This window comes from Ovis canadensis, chromosome 18 (assembly GCF_042477335.2).
Source record: "Ovis canadensis isolate MfBH-ARS-UI-01 breed Bighorn chromosome 18, ARS-UI_OviCan_v2, whole genome shotgun sequence".
In the NCBI taxonomy this organism is placed as follows: domain Eukaryota; kingdom Metazoa; phylum Chordata; class Mammalia; order Artiodactyla; family Bovidae; genus Ovis; species Ovis canadensis.
The window spans coordinates 82,633,289-82,655,720 of NC_091262.1; the positions used below are offsets into that span (position 1 = coordinate 82,633,289).

At 52.8% G+C, this 22,432-nt stretch overlaps 1 long non-coding RNA gene across 2 annotated transcripts; it reads right to left on the reverse strand.

Annotated features, from left to right (window-relative positions):
• Positions 1 to 723: 723 nt before the first annotated feature.
• On the reverse strand, positions 724 to 22,303 carry LOC138423864 (uncharacterized). 2 transcript variants are annotated; one of them, XR_011250494.1, is made up of 5 exons: positions 22,152 to 22,303; positions 21,052 to 21,116; positions 19,164 to 19,509; positions 2,998 to 3,210; positions 724 to 2,661 (listed from the first exon to the last, which is right to left on the reverse strand). It is a non-coding gene; the product is annotated as an uncharacterized lncRNA (long non-coding RNA). The 2 variants fall into 2 exon arrangements; XR_011250495.1 differs by lacking the exons at positions 724 to 2,661; positions 2,998 to 3,210 and adding an exon at positions 10,307 to 12,481.
• Between the last annotated feature and the right edge of the window lie 129 nt (positions 22,304 to 22,432).

The following is a 22,432-nucleotide window of genomic DNA, read 5'->3' on the forward strand; positions in this document are numbered from 1 at the left end:
ACCCACCCCACCGCGGCCACCCCAGGGAACTCTGCAGCCCCGCCTGCCTCCCCACCCCAGACGACACTTGAGGGGGCTCCGGGCTCCTCTCCAGGTGTCCCCCTCTCGACGACACTTCCCTCTCGGGTTCCAGAATCCTCTCTCCCCACCACGTTGGCCACTCTGCAGGAGCACTAGTCCTTGGGGGCCCCCACTCTGCCACTCCCTTACAGACTGCCCCTCAACTACGCTCTCCTGCAGTGTACTTAATCTGAATGCAAACCTCTTTCTTCTGGGACCCTGAGAGATCTAAGGTCTCTGGGGATTTTGAGGAAGGTCCAATATCAGAAACAGATCAATGCAAATCCCGTAAGATTAGATTACAGGACAAAAAACATAGAATTCTCTCAGGTTATGCAGAGAGAGCACTGACTTAACACCTGTTTATGACACTTAAGATTTAAATAAAGATTTAACACTTAGTTGTGACTTTTTTCAAAAATCTCTCAGCAAATTAGGAATAGAGCCAAAGGAAATATTCCTGACTTGATAAATTCACTGAAAGCCCACCACAAAGGTATGTTTAGGTAAACAGAGTGGTGGCTTAGCAAGAGGGAGGTTGAGCATGTTTCAGCGCCTATTCTGAGGGTGGGTACAGACAAAAGATAAAGATCGAAACTTTAAATTCACTGTGGACAGTGACTGCAGCCATGAAATTAAAAGACGCTTGCTCCTTGGTAGAAAAGCTATGACAAACCTAGATAGTATATTAAATAATAGAGACATTACTTTGTCAACAAAGGTCCATATAATCAAAGCTAAGATTTTTCCAGGAGTCATGCATGGATGTGAGAGTTGGAACATAAAGCAGGCAAGAATTGATGCTTTCAAACTGTGGTGTCAGAGAAGACTCTTGAGAGTTCCTTGGACTGCAAGGAGATAAAACCAATTCTAAAAGCCAGAATTGGAAGGACTGATGCTGAATCTGAAGCGCCAATACTTTGGCCACCTGATGTGAAGAGCTGACTCATTGGAAAAAACCCTGATGCTGGGAAAGATTGAAAGCAGGAGGAAAAGGGGACGACAGAGGATGAGATGGCTGGATGGAATCACCGACTTAATGGACATGAGTTGAGCAAGCTCCGGGAGTTGGTGATGGACAGGGAGGCCTGGCGGGCTGCAGTCCATGGGGTCGCGAAAGAGTTGGACACGACTGAGTGACTGAACGACCAGAACAGAAACTAAGACAAAGGAAAGATAGGACAGCGCCCGAGCACAGCTGCTTCCCACACGGTTCAGTCCTGGAGCCACTCTCCGTGCGCTGGAGTGTGAGGAGGAGGTGAGCCTCTGTGCGCTGGAGTGTGAGGAGGAGGTGAGCCTCTGTGCCCTGGACTGTGAGGAGGAAGTGAGTGGGAGGTGGGTGGGGGCCAGTGTCCTCTGCTGAGTGGGGATTTTCAGATGAGCAGGAGGAGTTCAGAACAATTGCGTGTTGATGGATCCGCTGTGGAGACGCCGGCAGGAACAGGACCTTGAGTGCAGCCAACAGAGACGCAGGTGGGCACGTGCAGGTGGGCACGCGTGGACACATGCGCATATGTGTGCATGCTCACCAGTTAGCACACGCGTGTTTTCCCTGACCGTGTCCGCCGAGAGGGCTGAGAAGCAGCAACATCCCAGCAGCAACCAGCCCCTCACCAGGGCCCAGATCCCAGTTTCTAATGGGATTCTCCAGCAGGAGGAACCAGGGCTCCCTAGAGAAATGGCTGATTCTAGGGCTGGGGCAGAGAACATTCCAGAGAACCTGCAGCTTCCTGTCATGCCAGAGAGTAGGAAAGCGTCAGCAAGCTACAGGCATGTCCCAGACACAAGAGACCCCTGAAGGGCTCCCAGCGACCAAGACTGGAACAATTTGAGGAATAAAATAAATAGTGCAGGGTTCTGATCCGAAGCGTAAAATAAACATCCAAAGTACATAGCCATATGAACCCATGACGAAATAAACAATAGAAGAGAAGATACAAATCTCGCTGTGCAAGCAAGCTGCCTTCCCAGGGCAGAAACTGCATCCCCCCTCCCCGCTATGTCCTCTGCGTGCTTCCTGTTGCCTCCTAGGCCTTCCCCGAATTCCAAAGGCTAAATTTAATCAGAGACATGAGAAAATACAAGAAAGGAAAACAATCAAGACAAAATAATAGAGATAGTTTAGTCGTTAAACCAAGCCTAGGGTCTTCAGTTCTTCTTCAAGGACGATTCGTGACAGCCTTAGGCATGTCTTCTGAGCTGTTTGGCAGATGCTGAAACCTCCACCAGGCAGGAGAAGTTAATGGCATGCCGCCCACAAGCACGTGGACCTCAGGCCTGTGGGAACCAGAAGGACCAGCTGGCCGGAGATGAAAGGCTCAGCCAACGTCCCAGTCACAAGGGACAAGTGCCGGCGGCGGTGTACAGCTGGGTGAGAGAGACGAGTGTCTCCAAAACTAGCAGACTGGCCCCTGCCTCTTATCCCCGGGTGATCTCCGAGCAAAGCCTGGGAAAGGGGTCGCTGGTTCACCGGGCCATGAGTCCGCCTTCTCCCTGGGTCGGCCAGCTTCCCCAGCACAGCTGTCTTTCCTCTTCCCCAGCCCTTGTCTCTCAGTTTGGAGTTCTTGAGTGACGAGCAGCTGAACCTGAGTTGGGTCACACCTGCAGAAGAATTCCACATGGTTTATGGAGAAGCTCAGGGAGGCAGAAGGCGACCCCCCAGCCCTTGGGTGGCTGCAGCGTGGCCTCCTCCCAGAGGACAGTATGCAAAGTGGGGAGAAAGGCACTCAACCTTGGAGGCCTCTGAGAAACACACCTCGGCCTGGAGATTGGGACCAACGTCCCGGGTCACACGTCAAGGTGACACTGAGTCCCCATGAAGAGAAGAGGTGGAAACGGCTCGTTCCCTCTATACGCTTCTTGCCAAGCCGGTGGCCATAGTGTAACCACGAGGAAGACATCAGACTAACCCCACTTGCGGGCCATTCTGCAAAATACCTGCCAAGTCTTCCTCGAGGGCGTCCGGGTCAGGGCAAGTGTGAGAACTGTCTCCCCAGCGAGAACCCCAAGGCCACAGCGTGACCGGGGCGATGTGGGATCCACATGGACGGCAGAGGACATTCGCATAAACCAAGGAAACCTGAACGAAGCAGGGGCTTCAGCTGGTGGCGAGGCATCGATCCCGGTTCACTGGTCACGACAAGCATCGCTCTAAGGCGAGATGTTAACCTTGAGGGAGCATTCGGCACAGGGTAGACAGGAATTCTGTGCTATTTTTGCACCTTTTCTGTAGCTCTTAAACCTATTCTAAAACAAACAGGCTATTTTTTTTTTTTAAGCGTGTTTACTACGGCATCATTGAGACCCATTCCCAGCAAGATCCGGAACAAGAAAGGAGGGGGCAGGTGGGGAGCCAGCCCCCTCCCCCCTGTTCCCCACCCCCAGCTCCAACCAGGACCCCCCACCCCGGCTCAGCTCGTGAGAAGTTGCAGAGCCTGAAGTCCACCGAGGGGCTTTCCGGCCAGGCTCCCAGGCCAAGACCAAGGCCAGAGGCTGCAGCGCGCAGGAAGAGGCAGCCAGGAGCCCAGCCCTACCCAGTGAGTTACTAGCGAGTTACCCGGGGCTTTCAGCCTACGCTCACAGGGGAGATGTGCAGGGCATCGTTTCATACGTTTACCTGGCGTTAGAGTGAAGGTTCATTCTAGCCTCATGATGGGAGCTGGGCAACCTTGCTTGTGGTTCTTTCATCTTTCTCTTTTCTGAAACAATTTATCCAGAAAAGGAATCAACTGATCCTTTAAAGTTTGGTCCCCTGTAGAGCCAGCTGGGCCTGGGCCGGTCTTTGGCAGGCTGGCAGTCTGACCGCCACTTCCGTTTCCTTAGCGCTGACTTGTATTCAAGCTGCCTCTTTCCTCTGGGCCAATTTAGCCTTTCACAGGTTTCTAGTGTACCCGCCCCCGCGCCCCAGGTTCTAAGATTCATCGTCTGCAAAGGCGGCGCTGCACACAGGCCTCCTCTAATCTGGAGCCTACTCTGTCTCATCAGCTTCTTTCTAAGGCCCCCACAGCTGGATCCTGCGGATCTTGGCGTGTGCTGTGAACACCATTTAATCCTAAGAGCGTCTGATTTCCTTTCCACCCGGCGGTCCCGAAGCGGCCAGGAGTGCTGACGCGTGCGGAACTTGAGAAGTGCCGACTCACCTGCCCTCCATTCCCCTTGTTTTACAGATGGGGAAACTGAGGCACAGAGCCGTGCCACGACTTGCAGAGGCCCTGCAGGGCAGTCAACCAACCCCTGGGGTGTGGGGGGTGGGTGAGCCTTTTGCTGCGCCCCTTTGGGGAAGCCTGCGGATTCCCTTCCCAGCACACGATTTGTAAATGCATAAAATAAAAGGCATCGTGCTGCAGAGCAAACCATTTCCACTGAAATACAGCTACCAAAACAACAGCAAGCGTAGCTGCTTATGCAGCAATGAATGAGGCTTCTCGCTGGTGTGCTAATGGAGATCCAAAGATGGGTCTCATGACCACCAGTATGGAAACACCAACCAGTGCTTCTGAGAGCCTGGACCTGGATTCCAGGTGGGGAAGGGGTTCTTCCTGCCAGCACAGGTGAGCACTCAGTTTAGGCAAGGGAGGGGCTTCCCAGGTGGCGCTGCTGGTGAAGAACCCGCCTGCCAGTGTGGGAGACATAAGAGATTTGATCCCTGGGTCGGGAAGATCCCCTGGAGAAGGAAATGGCAACCCACCCCAGTGTTCTTGCCTGAAGAATCCCGTGGACAGAGGAGCCTGGAGGGCTAAAGTCCACGGGGACGCAAAGAGTCAGACGTGGCTGAGCGACTCAGCGCACACTGCGAAAATAGAAGCTGGGACATTTCCCGTCCAGGTGCACAGACGCCCGGAATTCGGTCCTCAATGCGGTCCAGCTCCGGAAGCTGGAAACTGTTTGCACCTGAGGGCTGTGACCAGCCAGCTCCTCTTCCTTCAGCCAGAAGTGTTCTCAGATGACAGTCATCTGAACCCGGGGTGTGGTCCCTCCTTCCCAATGCCTTGAGGGGTGGGGTGGACATCCTCCCTGATTCCTCTCCCTCCCCACTGACCGCTCCCTGCAGACAGATTTCCCAGGGCAGGGGGGTGGGGAGGGGGGGGAGTCGTGGAGCCAGCTTCCTTCCTGTCGTGGCTGAGTTCACCGTCCCCCCTCGAGGGCGCTCCCGGGTCCAGGGACGCTTTTCTTCTGCGGACTCGGCCCCACTCCGCAGTCACAGCTGCTGTCGGGACGCCAGATATCAACCTGACTTGTGCTCTTTGGTGAGAAGTCATCTTCTCTTTTGGGGAAACTGCTAGAATTTTCTTTTTGTCTCCAGTATTTGGAAACAGAAGCGTGCCTGGACGCCCTTACCTCCCCCATCAGCATCTGAGCCCTCGAATCCTTCCAGCTCAGATCTGGAAAACGTCTCCTGCGTTTTCAGATGGTCCCCACCCCCAGAGACACTCTGTGTGTTTCCTGATCTCGGCTCGCCACAGTTTCTGGCTCTCTGCTGCTTTCCCAGTCCTGCAACCTGCCCGTGGGCTCGGCCGCATCCGTCCTGCTCCCTGTCCTCTCTGTGGTCCGATTCACGTTGACAGTCACAGGCATCACACCGAGCATCTCTGCTGCGGTCCTCTCACGATTCTGAGCTCGCTTCTCATTGACTCTCTCCTCCTTTATCCGCTTCGGGGGATCTACCCCACGAGCTCCACTTTAATCCCAGCTGCATTTCACACTCGGAGAAGGCAATGGCACTCCACTCCAGTGCTCTTGCCTGGAGAGTCCCATGGGCGGAGGAGCCTGGTAGGCTGCAGTCCATGGGGTCGCTAGGAGTCAGACATGAGTGAGCGACTTCACTTTCTCTTTTCACCTTCATGCATTGGAGAAGGAAATGACAACCCACTCGTGTTCTTGCCTGGAGAATCCCAGGGACGGGGGAGGCTGGTGGGCTGCCGTCTATGGGGTCGCACAGAGTTGGACACGACTGAAGCGACTTAGCAGCAGCAGCAGCATTTCACACTCTTGGCCCACCTGTTCCAACCATAGTGCCTGACTTCGGGGGTGTGGTGGGAAGCTGGCACCGCTTCCTGAGGTCGCGTTCGGGCTCCACAGGGCTGCCCCCGCTGCTCGCCGGCCCCAGAGCCCAGGGAGGGCAGGGACGCGCCCACCTGCGATGTTGTGACTTCTGATAGAAACACATCCACGTTCAGGCTTCGTCCTGTTTCTGGCACAGAGCTTCCAAAACCCTCATTTCCCAAGAGACTGATCAAGTTGTCGTCTGCCTTCTGAATGAGCTGACTTCGGAAGCGTGACGTCAGGAGGACCAACCACGTGATAACAGTTCCCACCCCCGCAGCCTGGCCACTCGTCCCCCTGAAGGGCGTGCCCACAAAGGCCTTGCTCCCGCCACCCGCTGCCCCCACCCCCACGAAGCTAGTCTCCTTCTCAGGGGCTTCCCTGGGGTCTTGCTTGGTGTTTACCTTCCGCTAAGTGCATTCTTCCTGCTCTCTGTGGTTTCCTGGGGCTGACTGGGGAGGAGCCCGCCTAAACCATGAGTCCAGACAGGATGGGGAAGACAGGCTCTGCAGGTACCTGCATGGGCAAGGCTGTGGCCCCCCACAGCTCTGCTACCCCTCTTGTGCCATCTGAAGCTTCGCCGGGTCTGTGCCTCCGCACAGCAGGCCCGTGCGGCTAGTCCCAGGGGCAGCATTTCACACTCTACCTGGGGGCATGAAGTGCCCCCATCCTGCAGCAGGGCCTGGGCATAGGTAAGGGGGTCTGCCGAGGGGGCCTGATGCACTGGGAGTGTGGCCGAGACCACCCCCTCCCAACACACACACCTGCACTCACACACAAACTCCACGCCCTCCTCCCACGCCTGCTGTGGGGCATTTTCCACAACTGGATTAACTGGGAGATCGGGAAGGGAGTCCAGGGCAGGGAGGGGCCTCGATAAACAGATCAGAGCCTGAGCTTAGCAGGCAGCCCCTCTCACTGTGAATGCAGTCCTGAGCTGCAGTCCTGCTGCCGGCGGGCACGCGCGCTCAGGGTCTCCAGTGGCAGGTGGAAACCCCACTGCCTATCCCCACTTCCTCCCCAAGGACCAGGCACCCCCTCCAAGGCCAGTGCTGCTGCAACTGGGGGGCTGGGCTGGGCAGAGAGCAGCCCCCGGGTGTGGGAGGAGTGGGCTGGCAGACCTGGGGGGTGGCACCTGGGGAAGGAAGGGAGAAGGAGCCCAGGACCCCTCACCAGGACTCCCTCCAGGACAGAGGAGCATGGCTGCGCGCCCCGCAGGCCCCGGCCCAGTGCCCGGGTATCGTGGGCTGAACCATGTCCCCCAGCTGCATTGGTGGAGTTCCAGCCCCCGTGAGGCTGCTGGCGTCGGGCGGGCGGCCCGCCCCGACTCTGCAGGGCTGGTGCCCGTACAAGAGGAACAGACACCAAGCTCACAGCCCCTCCCCTGTGTGCACACTGAGAAGACGGGGCCGCCCCCCAGGGGAGAGGTCTTCCCAGAGCAAAGCAGCTGGGATTTAAGCCACAAGGCTGTGGGATCTTGGCCGAAACAACGCCCCTGAGGCCACTGCAACCCCTGGGGCGGCTCCACACTTTGTCCCCAGACCGAACTCCTCTCCTGAGTCAGCCCGCCCTCGCCTGCCCTGAGGCTCCTGCCGCCCCAGCTGGGTTCCAGCAGGGCTGACTCTGGGCTGGCAGCTCACAGGACGTGCCTCCCCACCCCAGGAACGCGGCCTCCCGCCCCCTCTACAGGGCAGAGGACGTCCCTGGTACAATAGGCCTTCTGTCCCTCAGCCAGGTGACCCCATGCTGACATGGGAGCTGGAGGGAGGGCAGCCTCGGCCAGGCGGGGCAGGGGGTGCAGGGCGGGTTCCTCTTGCTGCAGGGCCCGGGCTGCCAGGTCCCGGAGACAAGGATAACGTGGACACGCCTCCCTGAGCTGCAAACACGGCTTCTCCAATCACTGTTCACCCACAGTCACAGGAGGCCGGAAGGAGGCACAGGGGACTCTGGGGGTGGAAACTCGCCTTGTCACACAGAGCTATTTATTTGTCAAAAGTCATCAAACTGCACACATTGGGTCAACACATTTTACTGTATGTAAAGCAAACTTCAAAAGCACAGAATCAAAAAAGAGTTGTTTAAAAAATCAGAAAATACAGGCAACCAGAAGATAGTGAATCTCTGTACCCTGTGGTGAGAGTGAATGCCTGAGCCCACGGCTAGGAGAGCAGGCACACTGGCCCAGCCAGACTCCTCTCTCCAGCGGGGACGTGTACACGACGGCCTCAGACCACACGTGGGCCGTGAAGCCTGCAAACTTCTATCAACAGTAAAGCCTGAGTGTGTTTCTACTATGTTTGCCACCACTTTTTTTTAACAACTACACCCTTCACACTGTGCATAAACCAAAATCTTTTCCAACAAGTTACTTATTATTCAGGGGCTTTTCTCTCAGCATCCTCAGGTGCTGCTGTTCAGTGTCTAAGTCCTGTCTAACTCTTTGCAGTTCCCTGGACTGCAGCACACCAGGCTTCCCTTCCTGCACCATCTCCCCGAGTTTGCTCAAATACATGTCCATTGAGTCAGCAATGCCATCCAACCATCTCATCCCTGTTGCCTCCTTCTCCTGCCTTCAATCTTTCCCAGCATCAGAGTCTTTTCCAATGAGTCAGCTCTTCACAGCAGGTGGCCAAAGAACTGTAGCTTCGGCTTTACCATCAGTCCTTCCAATGAATAGTCACGACTGATCTCCTTTAGGATTGACTGGTTGGATCTCCTTGCAGTCCAAGGGACTCTCAAGAGTCTTCTCAAGCACCACAGCTCAAAAGCATCAATTCTTTGGTGTTCAGCCTTCTTTATGGCCCAACTCTCACATCCATACATGACCACTGGAAAAACCATAGCTTTGACTAGATGGACCTTTGTTGGCAAAGTGATCTCCCTGGTTTTCGATATGCTGTCTAGGTTTATCATAGCATTTCTTTCAAGGAGCAAGTGTCTTTTAAATTCATGGCTGCAGTCACGGTCCACAGTGATCTTGGAGCCCAAGAAAATAAAACCTGTCACTGCTTCCACTTTTCCTCCTTCTATTTGACATGAAGTGATGGGATCAGATGCCATGAGCTTAATTTTTTCAATGTTGAGTCTCAAGTCAGCTTTTTCACTCTCCTCTTTCACCTTCATCAAGAGGCTCTTTAGGTCCTCTTCACTTTCTGCCATAAGGGTGGTGTCATCTGCATATCTGAGGTTATTGATATTTCTCCCGGCAATCTTGACTCCAGCTTGTGCTTCATCCAGCCTGGCATTTCGCATGATGTACTCTGCATAGAAGTTAAATAAGCAGGGTGACAATATACAGCCTTGATGTACTCCTTTCCCAATTTTGAACCAGTCAGTTGTCCCATGTAAACTTCTAACTGATGCTTCTTGACCTCCATATAAGTGCCTCAGGAGACAGGTGAAGTGGTCTGGTATTCCTATCTCTTGAAGAATTTTGTGCAACTTGTTGTGATCCACACAAAGGCTTTAGTGTAGTCAATGAAGCAGAAGTAAATGGTTTTCTAGTAACTCCACTGCTTTCTCCATGATTCAGTGAATGTTGGCAACTTGATCTCTGGTTCCCCTGACTTTTCTAAATCCAGCTTATACACCTGGAAGTTCTAAGTTCACATACTGCTGAAGCCTAGCTTGAAGGATTTTGAGCATAACCCTACTAGCGTGTGAGATGAGTGCAACTGTGCAGTAGTGTGAGCGTTCTTTGGCATTGCCCTTCTTTGGATTTGGAATGAAAACTGACCTTTTCCAGTCCTGTGGCCACTGCTGAGTTTTCCAAATTTGCTGGCATATTGAGTGCAGCACTTTAATAGCATCACCTTTTAGGATTTGGACTAGCTCAGCTGCAACTCCATCACCTGCAGCAGCTTTATCTGTAGTGATGCTTCCTAAGGCCCACTTGCCTTCACACTCCAGGATGTCTGGCCGTAGGTGAGTGATCACACCATTGTGATTCCCTGGGTCATCAAGACCTTTTTTTGTATAGTTCTTCTGTGTATTTTTGCCACCTCTTCTTAATCTCTTCGGCCTCTATTAGGTCCTTACGTACTCTGTTCTTTCCTGTGCCCACCTTTGCATGAAATGCCCCCGTGGTATCTCTAATTTTCTTGAGGAGGTCTCTGGTTGCCGCGGCCAGCACAAGCAAGAGTCGCACCTGCACAGGGAGAGAACGGAGCGTCCCCGCTAAGAAAATAAGAGAGAGACAAAAGACGGGGTTGAGAGGATCAGCCCAAAATGGCAGATACCTTGCTTTATTGTGCTGCGGTATATATAGGGTAAAGTACGTGACTTAAGGCACTCACAAGGTTGTTTTTTAATCTCAGGATACAATCACCAGACCCTTACCATTGTATACAGAACACAATCAGAATATCTATCTTCTATGAAGTATACACAATAAGATAATCTATCTTCTATGAAATGTTGCCGAAACCAAACATCTTGGAGCCTTAAGGGTTACAAAAGTTCTTGAGGGTGGCGGGACAGGGAGCTTAGGCACATGTCCTAGGGCCCGGCATACCTGCCAGGAAGCTCCCAAGACTTAACCCTTCACGGGTCGTCCCCCGCAACTCCCCTCTCTTTATTTTTTAAAAGCTCCATAAGATGTTGGTGTTGCAACATGTTTTTATGTATTAAAACTCTCATATGTAGAAATTCTTTAACAATGCTACAAATAAGGCAAGGAGCTAAACAAATTATGATAAGCACAACAGTCAGAACCGCGCCCATAGCAATTATACTTTGCCACAGTGAATGAAGGCTAGGAAAGTTAGAAAATAAATTTTGTAAAAAATTATCGACGGTATCAGCTATATTCAAAGTAGCTTTTGGAGAATTTTCGATGTCAAGAATTTCATTGTGCAATTGTAAAAGATCTAAAGAAACATTAGTATTAAACCAAATTCCTTGCAGATGTTTTTTCACCTTATCCCACGGAAAGTCAGAAGTATTGTAAGGCTTTTTTGTAACACAAATCCATTTATAATTAGCATGGCATTGAATTTTCATGCGAAAATTAATGCTCTGAACTTGTTCTCCTAGAACTCTAACTACATCATATAAAGCTGATAATCTATCTTCTATTTTTTTATCTATATCTTCTTGAGTTCCCATTACTTTAGTAACATTATATGACAAGGAATCTACAGTATGAGCAGCTTGAATGGATTGTGCTAAAGATACAGAAGCAGTAACAGCAGTTGCTATAAGGGTGATTAAAGATACTATACCCAGAATAATCAGGCTCAGACCTCTTTTAGGACGGCTAAGAGCCGTATTAATGCGTTGTAACAATTCTAAAGCAGTCTCATCATACCATTCTTCAGTTATTTCAACAGGTAGCATTACAAAAGCAGGTTGTTTTACTATAATAACTTGTTCTCCTTTGGCTACACCTCTAATGCAATTAGTAAGTATGCAATTAGAACAATTTAAATGATAAATATTCAATGACAGTGTTATTTCCATATGGCCTTGTATCAACATGAATGGGTAAGGAACACAAGCTCGGGGATATAAAAATCCTGTAACTCCCACATCACCATATTTACTTCCACTAATATTGGGCTGTAAATATAGGCTATTGCCATGACCAAAAGCAGCCAAAAGTTTCCACAGTTCAGTCTGATATATAGGAGCAGTGTTTACAGAAAGAATGGGTGGATGCTGTCCTCGATATTCGGGGAAATCAGGTGTTCCTCCAGGTGCCCAGTCCCATAAAAGGGTGGTATTGGCATTGTTGATGTTATACACCGATGCAATTCGTGCTCGACATAAAGTCCAAGGAGTGTCTATTCCTATGCCGATGCTTAAATGTTTGTCACAAAACGGAATGTCGAGAGGTCCGGTTCCGTCACGGTACGATCTCTTTCCGGTTTTTTCATCAATGCCTGAAATAGTCACTCGAGGATAGGATATATCAGCTGACACCTGTATACAATGAGGATGCTGTGATTGATAAGAAAAGCACATAGGGTATTGAGTAGTAAGACCATAAAAGGAGATATTGGCTTGCTGAGGAGAAATGTGAATATCTGATTTTCCTCCTAAAAGACTTGTATCATTAACATATACAGGTACTGTTTCTTTATCCCATCCTAAGGATTGAATCATAGGTGGATCAGGAATGTATGCCCAAAAAGCCGCAGCTGCCCCGTTTTGTATCCGCTGTAACAATAATAATAACATGATCAGTATTTTTGCAGGCGTCACTGGAGGTTGTACATGAGCCTCATTCCAAGCATATCGCATCAGCGCCTCAATTTGCCTCTGAGTAGGCAGCTCACTCGTGGGCTCGCTCAGTGTCATGCGTTGCATTTGATGTGTCAGGGAGTTCCTCTGCCGCGCATACCAGCCTTTCCGGAATCCAGCGCGGCGCTTCGGCATCCTGTGGAAAAACACAAACATGCCCTCGTCCCCATATTAGTACAGGGTCTGGCCCATACCACAGATTGGTAAGTGGATCCTTCCATCGTACAAGTGGTTTTTTGCATGAGGATCGTTCTCCCCAAAAACGCTGGGCTGCTGAATTGCCTTCTGCGTCTAAAGTTAAAAAATTTTAAACATAAAGAGCATGGTTTAAGGCGTTATGCGGTGAGGGGCTATACAGTTCATTCCCCTTTTTTTGTCTTTCCCGTTCTGTTGTTTTCCTCTGCTTCTTTTACAGTGTTCATTTAAGAAGGCTTTCTTATCTCTCCTCGCTGTTCAGTTGGATATATCTTGCCCTTTTTCCCTTGAAACTTCTTTTCTCAGCTATTTGTAAGGCCTCCTCAGACACCACTTTGCCTTCTTGCATTTCTTTTTCTTTGGGGTGGTTTTGGTCACACCTTTCTGTACAATGTTATGAACCTCCATCCATAGTTCTTCAGGCACTTCAACTACCAAGTCTAATCCCTTGGACCTGTTTGTCACTTCTACTGTTCCCTGGTGGTGCAGATGGTAAAGCATCTGCCTGCAGTTCAGGAGACCTGATTCGACCCCTGGGTTGGGAAGATCCCCTTGAGAAGGAGATGGTGACCCACTCCAGTATTCTTGCCCGGAAAATCCCATGATCAGAGGGTCCTGATAGGTTATAGTCCACGGGTTCACAAAGAGCTGGACGTGACTAAGCAACTTCACTTTCACCTTCACTGTATAATCATAAGGGATTTGATTTTGGTCGTACCTGAATGGCCTGGTGGTTTTGTCTACTTTCTTCAATTTAAGCCTGAATTTTGCAGTAAGGAGTTCATGGTCTGAGCCACAGTAGCTCTCAGTCTTGTTTTTGCTGACTGTATAGTTTCTTCATCTTCAGCTGCAAAGAATATAATCAATCTGATTTTGGTGACCATTCGGTGATGTCCGTGTGCAGAGCTGTCTTTTGTGTTGTTGGAAGTGGATGTTTGCTACGATCAGTGTGTTCTTTTAGCAAAACTCTGTTAGCCTTTGCCCTGCTCCATTTTGTACTCCCAGGCCAAAGTTGCCTGTTACTCCAGGTGTCTCTTGACTTCGTATTTCTGCATTCCAGTCTCCTATGATGAAAAGGACATCTTTTTTGGTGCTAGTTCTAGAATGTCTTGCAGGTCTTCATAGACCTGGTCAACTTGACCTTCTTCAGCCTCAGTGGTTGGGGCACAGACTTGGACTACTGTGATACTGAATGGTTTGCTTGGAAATGAATTGAGATCATTCTGTCATTTTTGAGGTTGCACCCAAGTAATGCATTTCAGGCCCTTTTGTTGACTATGAGGGCTACTCCATTTCTTCTAAGGAAGAGATTCTTGCCCACAGTAGTAGATATAATGGTCATCTGAATTAAATTCACCCATTCCCATCCATTTTAGTTCACTGATTCCTAAGATGTCAATGTTCGTGCTGCCATTTCCTTCTTGAGCTTGTCCAATTTACCTTGATTCATGGATCTAACATTCCAGGTTCCTAGACAATATTATTTTTCACAGTACTGGCCTTTACTTTCACCACCAAACACATCCACAACTGAGTGCAGTTTCCACTTTGGCCCCGCTGCTTCATTCTTACTGGAGCTATTAGTGATCGCCCTCCTCCCCTCCCTGGTGGCTCAGATGGTAACAAATCCACCTGCAACGCAACAGACCCAAGTTCGACCCCTGGGTTGGGAAGATCCCCTGGAGAAGGAAATGGCAACCCACTCCAGTATTCTGGCCTGGAGAATTCCATGGACAGAGGAGCCTGGTGAGCTACAGACATGGGGTCACAAAGAGTCAGACACAAGCGAGCAGCTAACACGCACATACACTTTCCCATCGGCACACTGGGCCGCTTTTGACCCTGGGCTCAGCTCCCAGCGTCACCCTCTCGCCTTTCACACTACTCGTGGGGACCTCACGGCAAGAGTACTAGAGGGGTTTGCCACTTGGTCTCGCGGAAGATGGCATTTTGTCAGAGCTCTTCACTATGTCCCGTCTGCCTTGGGTGGCCCTGCATGGACCACATGGTTCACAGTTTCTTTTATGCGAGCCCTTTGCCAGGACAGGGCGTGACCCGTGCAAGGGAACATTCTAAGCAGTACTGCCATAAACACCAGAGCAGCTTGATCTCCGGGCACATTCTGAACTCCTGTCTTGAGATATAGTCCCAGGATTGGGATTGCTAGGGCAAAAGTCACTAGCATTTTAAAATTTTCTTGTGCTTGTTTAAAGACCAGCTGGGAAGCAGAGATTTTGACAGGTTTTGCTTTGTTTTTTCATCTAATCTCTCATTTTATCTTTACAACTCAAAGGAGGCCAAGCCTAGAGGCAGCATCAGGAACATCATCCCACTTTGGATTTGAAGCTAAACGATCAGCTGCAGACCAGAAAGCAAATAACGAAAAGTAAAGATAATTACTGGATGTCTGCTTCTGAGGGGGCAAGGGTGGGTCCCGTACAGAAGGCCATCAGTCCTGAAGCCAGCCGCTGAGAGAGGCACGCTCATTACAGAAATCCTACAGCAGAGCCAGGGAGCTGTGGGCAGCCTGAGGACTAAATGGGCTGCAATTCTGAAGACGGGAAAATGGTCCATGTGGGCAGATAGCTCACAACTGTCTCGTTCCCCGGGGGACACCTGTCAGTCTGGGCGCCAGGCCGAGGCCTGGGCTTGCCCCAGCGGCTGAGGAGAAGAGGAATCAGCCACACTCTGCACAGTCCTGGGAGCATAAGGGCCAAACAAAAGACTTCAGGGGCCTCAAACCCATCACTGGCCGCCCACCAGGCCCACTCCAAAGCATTTGCAGAATCGTGTCGCTGTATTTGGGAGGAGGCTGATCAGCAAGCTCTCAGGCGAATCTCTGAAGAGGCCAGTCCCCAACCAGGGAGGCCCCTCCTGCCCCAGGTCACGGCCACTCCAGCCGCAGGATCCGCCTTCCTCCAGCCCTATAACTGCCGGACGGTCTGCTCCTAGGTGGCCCTAGTCGGACCAGCTCTCACACAGGTAACAACTGCAACTTCTGGACACAGAGACGACTGTCGGACAGCCCCGGAGAGCAGCCAGAACCAGGCAGACGCCGTAGGGGACCGACCCGGGGGAGAGGGGACAGCTGGGGGCCCGGGTTCAGAGGGCAGCCCCGTCCGGGTCCAGCAGGGTGGCTGGAGGCACATTGCCCACGAGGGCTTGCTGCCGGAAGAGCCCGAGGACAGAGTGCCCGCAGCAGCTAGAAAGAGAGGACACGCCCCAGAAAGGAGAGAGAGCCACAGACAGGGGGCCTGGGCCACTCCCTGATAAACTCGTCTCAAGCCTCCAGCTGGGCTGTGAGCTGAGCTCACACAGGACCTGCTCCAAGGAGCTCAGCCACACGACGGCGCTTCCCGCCAACCCCCACAGAGGAGGCAGCGGGCGGTCTGAGTGCTCAACCCCAGGAGAAAACAAACCAAAAGTTAATAATCTTAAAGAGAACACAACAGAATCCAGAGTCCCTGCACCGCGTCATTCACACCCTTCGGGGTGGGGAGGCGGACGTAAGACCAATACTTGGACACAAGCACCACAGTGCCGCTGAGACTCCAGAAGAAGCGTTGACAGAAGCCGGGTGACGAGGGAACGGATCACTCAGGTGCTGAAAACCACGGAGACAGCCAATCTCGATCCCGCTCCTGGGACTTCCCTGGCAGTCACCAGGTGAGCCTCCACGCTCCCAGGGCAGGGGCATGGGTTCAGTTGATCCCTGGTCGGGGAACGAAGACCCCATATGCCTCCCAGCCACAAAATAAATAAAGTAAAATTCTGTGCCCTTCAAAAATATCCTTCCGAGATGAAGATGAAATCAGGACTTCGGAGAAACACAGACTAAAACAACCCTTCTTTGTCAGATCTGCACTGAAATGAATATTAAAGGAAATTTATTTAGGCAGAAGGAAAACGGTCTCAGATGTCAACACAAAAATGTAGAAAGAAAGAATGATACCAAAAAGGATGACCTGTGTAGGCAGATTGAAATGAATATAGACTGCGGAACAACACTCATTTACAGAGTTTAAAAATAAGTCAAGGACCTCCCCGGTGGCCCAGTGCTTAAGGCTCCATGCTTCCACTATGGGGGGTGTGGGTTTGATCCCTGGTCAGGGAACTAGGTCTCATGTGTTGCACAGCATGGCCAGAAAAAAATAAGATAAAAATATAAATAAAGCTATATGCATAATGACCGTAACTATAACGGTGGGGGATATTTGCAGTACATGAGCAGCAAATCGCCAAAGACTTTTGTCCAGAATATATAAATATATAAAGAACAGCTACAAATCAACAAGTGAAGAACAGAGGACTCCGTAGAAAAATGAGCAAAAAGACCAGAACAGACACTTCACAGAAGAGAACAGTCAAGAGATCAGTAAACACATCAGAAGTGACCCAATCGCATCAATCATCATGGAAATGCAGTTTAAAATCACAGCGGAAAAGCCCAAGCCCAAAGAACGGTCAACATGATAAAGATGAAAACGTCCAATTACGAGCAAGGATGTATAGTAAGGGGCTTCCCAGGTGGCTCAGTGGTAGAGAATCCGCCTGGCAATGCAGGAAGAGATGCGAGAGATGCAGGTTTGATCCCGGGATCGGTAAGATCCCCTGCAGGAGGAAATGGCAGCCCACGCCCGTATTCTTGCCTGGAGAATTCCATGGACAGAGGAGCCCGACGGGTTACAGTCCACGGGGTCTCGAAAGAGTCAGACACGACCGAGCACCTAAGGGCAGACTCTGCAGTAAGCGGGTCCCGCGGTCCCCGGCTGAGGTACGAGCTGGGGAGGCCCCTTAGGGAACGTGCACCTGCACAGACGCACGGCTGAGCTTTAGCCGACAGGAGGGCGCGGGCAGAAACCGCGCACGTGACTGTGGAGGGCAGGAGGCATCCGAGGCAAAGGCCGGAGCCCCTGGAGTGCCGATCAGCAGGGAAACGGTGCGGGCCGGTGGGTGCAGGGTCCGGTGCAGCGTAAACAACCCAGGCCAGTAACGCCTGTTTCCTGGGCGGGGAGCTGACGGGAGAAGAGCGCGGGCGCCGCGAGGGCAACTGGAATGGTCCCCTGCTGTGCACGCGGTTATAGGGTGAGTCCGGCGTGCACGGAAAGGCGCGGAGCTCCGCGGACCTCGGGGCACTTTCCTGTGTGTGCGTCAGGCATCGCCGAGAGCGCAGGGGAAGGGGGCGGAGCCTTGGGGCGCCGCCCATCGTGTTCCCAGGGGCTCCATACGCCCGAATCGCTGTCAGTCACGCGCGTGCCTGAACACACGGTCGCCCAGGCAGGCCTTTTTGCCGGTTTTCCTGTGGATCGTCTATCCTTTTCTTGCTGACTTCCAGACGTTCTTGGTACATTTATATATTCTGGACATAAGTATTCTGCGGTTTGCCGCACACGTACTGCAAATATCCGCTACCTTTGATGTTACGCATGGAGTTATCTCTTTAAATAATGACCCCCGTTTTAAAAAATGACGATGGAAAACGCAGCCCTTCTAGGAACCAGTCTCTTTTGTTAAAATATTTATCTGAAAGTCAGCAAGTCCTTCCACTTAAATCCAGATGAAGCTCAGCGTTTTATTTTAAAGCACTAAAGCTTTAGCCCAAGTTGGTTTTCAGTTATCTCCAACCTTCATTCCACAAATTTGTGAAGCAAGGTGTCTGGGATAGGACTGAGCAATGGAATGATGGTTACCTCTGACTGACACGGTTTCAAGTGACTTCCACAAACTTTCTTTTCTTTGGTTTTTGCATTAATTTATATTTTAATAACAAGCATTTTTCAAAATGATGAACTTGTGCTTTTGTGCTCCTGGTCTGGAAGTCCCCAGCTGAGTACCCTGAGGAAGCTTCTTACCCTTCCTGAGCCTTGGTATTTACAACTTTAAAATGTAGATCATGATATTCCCACATTCATAGATTTGTTTTAAGGATTTCATTAGATCAGTTTTCAAAGGAGGAGGGCTTCCCCAGTGACTCACTGGTAAAGAACCCACAACCCAATGCAGGACGTGGGTTCCACCCCTGGATGGAGAAGATTCCCAGAAGGAAATGGCAACCCACTCCAGTATTCTTGCCTGGGAAATCCCACGGACAGAGCAGCCTGGCAGGCAACAGTCCATGGGGTCGCAAAGAGTCGGACTTGACTGAGTGTAACAATTTTCAGAGAGGAGAAGCCTGTCCTGCACAGTAGCTGTAGCTGTTGGCTGCCTGGCATGAACTGGTATTAAAGTAACAAAAAGACTGGGCCCCTCCCAAAAGGAGATTATAATCCAGCAGCAAGAAGTGAGGGCAAACACCCAAGCCCGGCCCAGTAAACCACCTGCTGCCCAGGCTGCCAGCAGCACGAAGGGCAGAGAAAGCAGGGCCAGGAAGGAATGCGGGGCGCAGGCAGGGGCCAGCACAGCCTCCTGAAGCACGGAGCACTCGGTGCAGGAAGTCAGGGATTCCTGGACCCAAACTCTCCCAGCCTGAGAGGTGGGGGGATCAGGCCGCAGAACCTGGGGAGGGCCCACTGGAGGGCCCATCCGAGAAAGTCATCAACACCCCCAGAGACTCCCGTGTGGAAATGGGTGCCCTGGACCCGTGCTCTGGCACACGGGTGGCTTAATGAGAGACCCGAGCTTACCTCAGAGCTGCCGGCAGAGACGCTGCTGGGAGGAGGGCACCAAGGTGCAGCCAAGGGGTGGTGGGACTGATGGCTTACGGCTTCTGTGCAGAGGGAAGCGTTCGTCCCCTCAAGGAGCTTTGCCCCAACTCTCAGGGGCAGGAGGAGTCGCCCTCCCAGCTGGGACGCTGATGCGTCGGTCATCCTGCGTCATCCCACCAGCTGAGGGACGCTGATGCATCGGTCATCCTGCGTCATCCCACCAGCTGAGGGACGCTGATGCATCGGTCATCCTGCGTCATCCCACCAGCTCAGAGAGCTCCTCAGGCTGGGGCTGCTAGATCACACGCAGACCACCTGGTTAAGTCTGGATTTCAGATAGGCGACAAATAAGTATCAGTATAAGTATATCCCACGCAGTATTTGGGACATACTTATATCAGATATTGCGTGTTTACATCAAATATGCATGTATGCGTATAAACACTGCATACGTACTTACAGTAAAGTATTCGTTGTTTATCTGAAATTCAAATTGAACTGAGGGTCCTGTGTTTCCCATTACTTCAGCTGGCAACCCTACCCGAGGGTGATGCTATGCCTTTGTTCACCTCGTATAACCAATGTTAACCTCATGCCCAGCACATGGCGAGCTTTCAGTAAATGTCAGGCAGATGGATGGATCCATAAGTAGATGATGAGTGGATAGGCGGATGAATGGACGGACTGACAGACAGGTGATGGATGGGTGGACAGAAGAAAAGATGAATGGATCGATACACGCATGGGTGATGAATGGACGGATAGATGAGGATATACACACGGACAGATGGACAGATGGATGGGTGTTGGATTCTAGAAGGGCTTTACCAGTAATCCGTCCTAAGCACCTCATGGCAGCGCCGGAGAGCAAAGGAAGCTCTAACGCACCCCCCTGTCACTGAGGCCTCCTAGTCAGATTCTGTTTGTATAAATGGGAAGCCTCTGTCACGCCCCAGAACCCTGGTGTGCCAGGGCACAGACTGGATGTTCCTGACATGGGGAGGGGCAACAGGACTTGCCAGCAGGCTGCTGGGGTCCCTGACTTCCCAATCTCGACCATCACACAAATGACCTCTCAACTCCCAAGACCACCATGCTGCTCCCAGACTGCCAACCACCCTCATGGCCAAGCCCAAGCCCACCAGGGTCACCCAGCAGCCCTTCTGAGGCCTCCTCAGTCCTGAGGTCCAGAGGGATACACCTCTCCCACCCAGGGGTCAGGAGCCAGGGGCGCAGCACCTTCCCAGAGAGAGCCACCTCCGCTGGCAGGAGGGGCCCCGTGGCAGGCACACCTTGCCATCTCGCTCTCCCTCCGCTCCTCTGCAGAGCAGGCCCTGCTGAACCCCGGCCTCAAAGAAAAGGCCTCCCATTCGCAGCACCCCATCTCCCACCCCCTTGGTGCCTCAACACAGACTGCCAAGGGCGGGTGTGGGGCCCAGGCTGTCCGGAGAGTCCAACCCCAGGATTCTTCCTCTGAGGAATCCAGGCGAGGAGCTGCAGGAAAGAGCGCTGGTGGGGTGGGGCTGAGCCTGGGGACGGAGAGGCCCTCCTGACCCCGGCCACCCCCACCATGACTCCTGTCCATCAATTCCCATCAATTCCACCTTCTCTCCTCCACCAGGTTGGGGTTCTGACCCAGGCACCCAAAAGGCTCTTGACTATTTCTGCATCCCTGGACAAGAACCACACATGGTCCCTGGGGCCTTTGAGTCCCCGGGTCCCTCAGCTGCCTTGAGGGTCCAGAGCGCCATTTCTGCCTTCTAGTGGCTTTCCCAAGTCAGGCACAACAAGGATCGCCCTGACCGTCCTCTGCCTGGCCAGTCCCCTGAAACCCAGAGACGTGAGTGTATTCAGGAAGGCCCCCTACCTGTGCTTGCTCAAAGAGGCGCATGGCCCAGGGTGGGCTGAAGCTCAGCCCCTAGTTGCCAGCACCTATACAAGATCCATCGGACAGAAGGGTCACCGCTGAACCTGTGCCTCATTCCCGTGCCTCGGAACCCACTAGCCCAGCCCAGCTCCCAGCTTTGCAGCTGGGAGAGCCCTGCAGAGAGACGGGGGCTCTGGGAGCCCCTTCCCTTCCTGTGCCTCAGTTGCTGCCCCCCCCCCCCCACTGCCCCATACATAACATGACATAACAGGGAATTTGCCATAATTCCAGAAGGGTGGGAAAGCAGTGCAGCCTAATGGAGGGGACAGAGTGGGGTGGGGGAGTGGGCAGCCATAAAGGGTGTCCCCTCCACCCCCGACCCGGGCCCAGGGAAGGGTCTGATGCAGAAGCCAGAGGAGGGCCTCAGGGTCTCCCCACTCATAGGCTGATGGTCTCAGGGATGAGCTGCATGGGAGGTTGGGGGCTGCTCAGAGGCTCTGAGCTGAGGTTTCCCAGCCTGGGGACAGAGGCTATCGGTCACAGCTGGGGGCAGGGCATGCCTGTGCTGGGCTGGACTCAGGAGAGCCCTGCAGGCTCTGGGGTCCCTGGACCGAGCTGAGGGGGGTCCCTGAAAAGTCCCCAGGCTGGAGCCCCTAGTGTGGCCTGGGTTTGCTGGCTGAGTATCAGACGCCCCTCCGTGCTGGCTTGTGGGGCCCCTCTCGGGGCTGAGGCAGAGTGACATTGGAAAGAGCCCGCAGCGTCCCCAGGGCCAGGCAGGGAAGAAGGGCCCGAGGCCCTTCCCCCTTCTCTTCCCGAGGAGACAGCTGGCGGTGGGAGCGGCCTCCCCCGTTTTCCGGAGCATGACTCAGATGCAGCTGCCTTCTCAGCCCCACACAGCGGCCTGCCCTCCCTCACCCTCCCCAAACAGGGGACCAGCGCTCCCAGGACCCCCCAGCTCCACCTGGGGCACGTAGGGCAGAGGAGCTGGGAAACTCCCGCCAACACCCCCACCCCAGGCCTGGGCAGGGGGAGGGGGAGGCTGCCTGTCCCCGGCCTGCACTGACCCTGCGGAGCCCTCTCCCGCCCCCTGTTGGTACCACCTCTCCAAGCCCAGGTAGTAGGGAGACCGGCGTGTTCTAGCCCCCCAGGTGTCCGCAGTCGGGGAGGGGTGGGGTGGAGATGGGGCAGCGAAGGCATGGGACCAGGCGCCCGGCAAGGGAAGGCGCGGTTCTCCCGGGGCGGGGCTGAGGGGAAGGGGCGGGGCTGCGGGAGGATGGGCGGGGCCGAGGGGTGGGCGGGGCTGCGGGACGGGGCGGGGCTGCGGGAGCCGGGGGTGGAGGACTAGAGAAGTCTCCAGAGGCAGGAGGTGTGACTGGCAGGG